Source organism: Thamnophis elegans, chromosome Z (genome assembly GCF_009769535.1).
Source record: "Thamnophis elegans isolate rThaEle1 chromosome Z, rThaEle1.pri, whole genome shotgun sequence".
In the NCBI taxonomy this organism is placed as follows: Eukaryota; Metazoa; Chordata; class Lepidosauria; order Squamata; family Colubridae; genus Thamnophis; species Thamnophis elegans.
In genome coordinates this window covers 21642613-21650464 of record NC_045558.1, presented here as the reverse complement: position 1 = coordinate 21650464, position 7852 = coordinate 21642613, and positions in this window count along the sequence as shown.

Genomic DNA, 7852 nt, shown 5'->3' with positions numbered 1-7852 from the left:
AATGACTGAGTTCAGGGGTGGAATTGAACATTTTTAGCAACTGGTTCTCTGCCCAGTTTCTGGATAGGTGTGGCCATGGGGGGGCGTGACCTACTCGGCCTCCTGCACCATGGCAGGGGGGTGGTTTTTTCCTCCCCAGGCTCCTGAAACTTTCCTCAAGTCTCCAGGAAGGCGAAAATGGCCTCCCCTGGGCTTCTGGAACTTCTGGGAGGCCTGTTTCTTGCAATTCCTAGGCCCCAGGCTCTAGGCTTTCCTTGAAAATGGCCTCCTCCAGGCTCCGGAAGCCATAAACTTCTGGAACTTCCGGGAGCCCCCTTCTTTGCCCTCCCCAGGTTCCAGAGGCTTTCTTCGAGCCTCTGGGAGGATAAAAATGCCCCCCCCGGGCTCCAGAGGCCCTCCGGAGGCCAGAAACAGGCCTGTTGCTGGACTTCTGGAACTTCCGGGAGGCCTATTTTTCGTCCTCCCAGAGCCTCTGCATGGGTCGTGCACTTACTTGGCATGATGAACGGGCCACATGGAACCTCCTGGGAGCGGCAGGATGAAGAGGGCAGGGCCAGCCAGCCCTTCCAACTACTGGTTCCGGTGAACCAGTTGTAAAATTAGTATCCGGTTCACCCAAACCGGTGTGAACTGGCTGAATCCCAACCCTGACTGAGTTCAAATAATAGCTGATTATGCTGAAAGATTCCTTTGCAGAATTCAGTGGCCATGTTCACACAACATGCTAAGCAAAACCATACTAACATTACAATTTAATATCTCTCTGTGTGTATGAAGCAAGCAGAGAGCAAAATCCCAAGTGGTTTGGAAGAGATAGCTCCCACTATGGGACCAGTCATTTGCCAGAACAATTTTTATAATTTATCATGTAGCTTTGTTTATTAGAGGGGGATGTTGATTATTTTAGGAGTATGTGGTATCATGATGTTGGAGAAGCACCAAATTAAGGAATTGGGTTTTTATGAGGCTGCATAATGTTCATAAGGATGTCCTTAGAGGAAGCCCATTGTTGCAAAGGAAAATCATATATTACCCTGATAAATTCACCTGCCCACAATGGCCCAATAAGCCTATCTATTCCCAACAATTTAAAAAAAGATTCTATCTCAGCAACTTTGGAAATGTTAATTAATTTTTTTTGCTGGTCAGATTTGTATCTACAATACATGAGCAAATAGGGTTTGCTTGTTTACAAACTATCCGTGGGAACAAATAACTTCATTAGTCTTAAAATTAGGACCTAGAAGTGGTGTTATAGTGTGAGATTTTAATCTGGCCTTTGAATAGCAATCTAGGTTTAAAGTCACATATATAAGTATGCGCTTGCACGTTTAAAACGTGTTGTCCAGAGAAGTAGGGTTTGTTTATATGAATAAATATAATCTAGTACAGTCTTCTCTTTCCAAAAAGATATGCTGTGATGATGGGGCCTAAAGTCCAACCTACTTGGAAGGATAATATCCAGCCTTACTCCAATTGACATCACTATTCTTTTTCTTGAGATGAACAAATCTCATCTAGGGAACCTCCCATTCTGAAGATTGTTGCTTCATAATACACCATGGATAAGTTGTTCTTATAGAACAGGGGCGTCAAATTTGTGGTATCATGGCAGTGTCACATGATGTATCGGAACTTTACTTCCCTTTCTAAACCGGGCGTGGCCGTGGCCAGGGCATGATGTATCTGGCCCATGGCCCGGGAGTTTGACAGTCCTGTTATAGAACAAGAGACCCTTGTTTTTTTGTAATTGAAACTAGCTATGTATGGGCCCAGAATAAGGCAGGCAAAGTTGTGAGGACATGAGAGAAAAATGTTTTTAGAGATAAGTTCATGCGAGGAATGTGGGGAAGGCCTCTCCCATTTTTTTTATCATAAACTTCTTGTTAATTTCTACATGGAGAGACATGTTTATTTTCCTTCCCTAAATGTATATGAATCTTTCTCCCACTTGCAATCTGACCGTGGCATAGTCCAGATTTCCACCATCACATAATGGATGGAGTGTTGATTGACTTCCAAGTGAGTTAAAAGCAAAGGAACTCCTACAGATTCTTATTTTGTCCTGGCCATGCATAAGTCTATCATATTCCACATTACAAAAACATGAGATAAAAATATCCTGTTGGTGCCTTACCAGTATTTTGGATATTTTCTTGAGTTCAACTTTCTCTGCCATTTCATTCTTTCTGATAATAATCAAGGGACTCAAACACTGGTAGGCAGAAACACAGGTTAGAAAACACTTGAGAAATAGTGTGGTTAAAATGGAGGATTTGGGTTGGGGAAAGCTTAATTAACAGTTAACCACTGAAGTTCATTGCGTAATGTGTTGTCTTTCTTTCTCTTTCAGCCTAAACTACCTTATGCTATTGGGAGAAGAAACAAGGATGTGAAAATAAAAATATATATGAATGACTTGAATTTCGAATAGATAAGAGATATTCATTCTGAGCCTTGGTACATTTTGGATTTGAGACCCATTTTTTAACGCATCTGGTTCAAGAGATTACCCCATTTTGGAACAATCTTAATGCTAAAATAGTGTTTTTGGGAAAGAATGGAAACAAACACTTATTCAGAAGTTTAAGCAATTAAACAATGAGCCATGGTGGCGCTGTAGTTAGACTGCAGTATTACTGACTAATTCTGCCCACAGCCAGAAGTTTGATCCTAAATGGTTTAAGGCTAACTCAGTCTTCCATTCTTCCAAGGTCTGTAAAATGAGAACCCAGATTGCTGGGGGCAGGATGTTGACTTTGTAAACCACTTAGAGAGTGCTGGAAAGCAGTGTGAAGCAGTATATAAATCAAGGTGCTAGTACTATTGCTATGATGTAAATTAATAGAATGATAGGAAGGAAGAGACTTTGGAGATACATCAAAAATAAAAAAATAATTAAAATAATGTATACATGAATTTAAATATAATTTTATACAGGAAAATCTCAAAGGGTAGGCTTGATTGACCACTGGGTCTTTTTCTGCTGTCAGTTTTTCATGTTTCTAATGTGATTGTTGAATTATGTAAAGTCCAGTTCAAATTAACCCAACATCCAACAACTTGATGACTGTGGAGATTCTCAGGCATCCATATAACAATTGTTCTAAAATTGTTTTTTCAAGGGACAACTGGGCTTTTTTTGGTTTTCCTCAAGATATTTTGCTTCTCATCCAAGGATTCCAAGAACTAAAGAAGCTTCTTGGATGAGAAATGAAATGTCTTTGAGGAAAAACAAAGAAAGTTCAGCTGCCTCCTGAAAAAGCACCTTTGGAACAACTTGGAGGATGTTATGGAATGTGGATGTTGGATGTTGAAGGAGAGGAAGGTTCTCACATTAACTTCTTTGACTACTCATTGTCTTTTTCAGAGATATCATTTGTTTTATTCTCTGCTTGGCCCTTTTCCCCCCCAGAAGGAATCCTTTATATTGCCACAGTGAATAACTTTTGTTTCAGAATGTGGAGGAGGAAAAATTCTGAAGTTTTTGTTTAACTTTCCTGTTTGGATCAATGGATGCACCATAATTTCTTTTGTCAAGCAATCATCTCCCTTGCATTCCATTATTTAATTAATAGAGGGAGATAGAGGTTTAATTTCATATGGTCTACAGTGTGCTTAATTTGTTCAAGAAAGCAGCTTTTCATGATTTAAAGGCATGATTTGAAAGCCATGCAGTTCTAATGGCAAAAAAAGAACTCATGACAAAGTTATTTAATATAACTGGGGATGTTTCAACAGTGCAATTTTTTTTTATTAAAAAGAAACGATAAATGCAGTGTGATAATTTAGATTTTAAGAAACTCACACTTCTCCCCTACTGAAAAGTAAGCATAATAATTATTTAAACATTATAGAAAATGTTTAGCTTATTCATAAAAGATTATGTTATCAACCGATACAATTAATAGTTAAAGCATGTATAAATGTACTCATTAAAAACAGTATATGGAGATCATTTCCCTCCCAAAAATCTACTTCTGGATGGGAACCATTTACTTTACTTTACTTTAATAAAATTTGTGTGCCGCCCACTCCCAAAGGGCAGCTCACAGCAAAAAATAAAGGCATTAAAAGATTAAGAAAAGATACAATATTAAAAACCAATACACCATCCATTCAATCAAGTGGGGCTGGAAATTAATCAACAGCCCCAGGCCTGCCGGAACAGCCAGGTCTTGGTTGCTTTATGGAAGGCCGGGAGTGTAGTAAGGGTCCGGATCTCAGTGGGTAGATTGTTCCACAGGGCCGGTGCAGCTACAGAGAAGGCCCTCCCCCGGGGGGTTGCCAGCCGGCATTGTCCAGTTGACGGCACCCGGAGGAGGCCCAACCTGTGCAATCTTATTGGTCATTGGGAGGTGAATGGCAGGAGGCGGTCTCTCAGGTAGCCAGGTCCAATACCATGTAGGGCTTTAAAAGTAACAACTAGCACCTTGAAGCGGGTCCGGAGACCAACGGGGAGCCAGTGCAGCTCGCGGAGGATAGGTGTAACATGGGTGTATCTAGGTACACCCATTATCGCTCGTGTGGCTGCATTCTGGACCAACTGTAGTCTTCGAACACTCTTCAGGGGCAGCCCCATGTAGAGCGCATTACAGTAATCCAGTCTTGAGGTGACGAGGGCATGAGCGACCATTCGAAGTGCCTCCCGGTCCAGGTAGGGCCTCAACTGGTGCACCAGGCGAACCTGGGCAAAGGCCCCCCTGGTCACAACTGACAGATGGTGTTCTAACATCAGCTGTGGATCCAGGAGGACACCCAAATTGCGGGCCCTCTCTGAGGGGTATATAACTTCACCCCCCAGGCTAAGAGGTGGAATGTCTGGACCATCCTTGGGAGGCAACATCAATAGCTACTCGGTCTTGTCTGGATTGAGTGCAAGCTTGTTCGCTCCCATCCAGACCTTAACAGCCTCCAGGCACTGGCACATCACTTCAACTGCTTCGCTGAGTTGGCACGGGGAGGACAGATACAATTGAGTATCGTCCGCCTATTGATGATATTTAATCCCATGCCGGCGTATGATCTCACCCAGCGGCTTCATGTAGATATTAAATAGGAGGGGGGACAGGACCGAACCCTGCGGCCCCCCATATTTGAGGGGCCTAGGGGCCGATCTCTGTCCTCCAACCAACACCGACTGCGACCTGTCTGAGAGGTAGGTAGGATGAAATGGAATGTGGTAGAAATAATGAAAAGAAATCTAAAGTGTTCTTTGTGAACAAATACAGGTGTCTATTATACAGAAGACTGTTAATTTATATAACAGAGATTTTTACATTTTAAAATTTATTTTTATTGCTTTGAAAGTCATGACAAAAAATTAAAGGAAAAAGAGCAAGGTACAAAAATAATAATGATAGAAATGCATACATTGGTAAAAAAGAAGAGAAAAAAGCATTTGGAAAGAGCTTTTAAATAAGTAAGAAACATACAACAAAGGAAACGAAAAATAGCATAGCATATCATTCTTAGTGAATACCTTCAATTCTACATTTACCCATCTAATGCCAATATTGGCGATGTAATACAGAAAATATGTTTTTACCTTGTCTTATAATTATTAGATTTTGAGAAAACATAGTAGTGGATTATATAAATATGGTTTGATTATATAAACCATATATAAGAGCCGAGATGGCACAGTGGTTAAATGCAGCACTGCAGGCTACTTCAGCTGACTGCAGTTCTGCAGTTCGGCTGTTGAAATCTCACCGGCTCAGGGTTGACTCAGCCTTCCATCCTTCCGAGGTGGGTAAAATGAGGACCCGGATTGTTGTTGGGGGCGATATGCTGACTCTGTAAACCACTTAGAGAGGGCTGAAAGCCCTATGAAGTGGTATATAAGTCTAACTGCTATTGCTATTGCTAAACATTTTCAAAAGATAATAATCTCTTGAACTACATACTAGCATATGGAATTTGCTAACTGGACAATATGTAGGTAGTCATTGACCAAAGACAATTGCAACCAAAATGTCTATTGTTAGGGAGATGGTTACTAAATGATTTTTGCCCTATTTTATAATCTTTTTTTTTGTTATAATTGTTAAGTGAATTACTGCAACTGTTAAGTTAGTAACTTGGTTGTAAAATGAATCTGGCTTCTCCACTGACTTTCAGAAGATTGCAAAAGGAGACCATATAACCATGAGATAAATAAATACGAATCAGTTGCTAAGCATCCACATTTTGACCATGTGACCAATTTTTTCACTGCCGTTTTAATGTTGAGTGGTCACTAAATGAATGGTTGTAAGTCGAGAACTACCTGTAAATGGATGCTCTATGCCTTACTATGATGAAAGTCAGATCTAGCAGCATTGATAAGATAAATGTGAGGCTCCTTTCACTATGTAATTGCACTTGCTACCTATGAATGGATAGCCTACAGACATAGACTTTGTATGAATACATATAATGAAATATGGGACCCATTTAGACAAAATACAGTGTTAAAATGTGATAATCATATTAGAAATGTAATTAAATAATATTTGCATTATATAGAGTTGTAATGATTTTCTGTTAAAATGTGAAAGCACAGTATAAGTTAGGAAATCAAAATAAGGCTTTGGGAATTCCATAATTGGTGTGATTGAGTGATCAGAAACAACTCAACATTGAGCATATCACAAGAAAAAATAAAGAAGACAAACATATCCCTGTCAATTCATGTGTAAACATTAAAAGATAGGGAATATTACACTTCGTAAATGTTAAAAGAGCCAATATATTTGGGGGTAAATGTACTTTTTATGGATTATAATGCTTCACTTCTCTTGAAGTAAGTGAAAGAACACAACTGGAATTGGATGGATCTCCTCCTGTAGCCCCATTTATGCCATTTCACTGATATCAAAATGTAGAAACAACACAGAATGGTATTAGGGGAAGAACTCACACTTCTTTCACGGGGGTGAGATTTGTGAAATGAATGCAGGCTAATTCTTTTCCATCTTGGATTTGAGGACATAATACTTTCACAATACTTTCATGATACTTTTATATTTCTATAAAATAATCCTGTCCCATACACCTGACAAACCAAAAATTCTTGCTTGCAGCTTTTTAGAGATACCATCACCAACACTGGTAAGTGTTGATTTTGGTGTGTACATCCCTTTCTGCTCCCCCGCCCCCTGGGATTTTTGTACTGGTTTAAAAATGATGTTTGTTTCAAAAATATGTAATAATAGAAGACACTCCTGATCCATTCTTTCCAAAAACATATTCTGTCCATCTATACTGCCACAGCTCAGAGAAATATGATTAACTACTGAGAACAAGGCAAATAGCAAACCTTCTTGTTGAAGGTGTCAAATAGTCAGGATGGCGGCCATGAAAATCCCATCCATGTTTCTTGTGTTTGTCATTGAATCGTGAACAGTAATGGTATCCAGTTTTCTTCACTACTGGTTGGGTAGCGGGAGCGCATGGGCAGAAGGTCCATGATGACGTCTGGGTCGGTGGGCGGAGCCTTGTGCTGCCACCACTTCTGGTTAACCCAAACTGGTGTGAACCGACAGAATACCACCTCTGATTGTGAAAGAAGAAAAGAGAGCAAAGGATGCAGACTTGAGGAAAACCAAGACGTAAAAAAAAAAACATTCCATCCATGGGTGTATAGTCAAGATGATATCATTGCTTAATCAAACTATCTCTGCCTCAAGTACCCTGATATAAAGGGGCATTAGAAGCCACATTTTGAAACAGAACACATGCCCCTGCTTTCCTTCCCCTCCCTTTCTTAGTTCCGCTTGACATCTGAGTAAAGACCACAACTGCATACCAATCTGAGATTTGCCTGATTAAAAACAGTTCGCTGTAAGTCACATCATGTATAAGACAC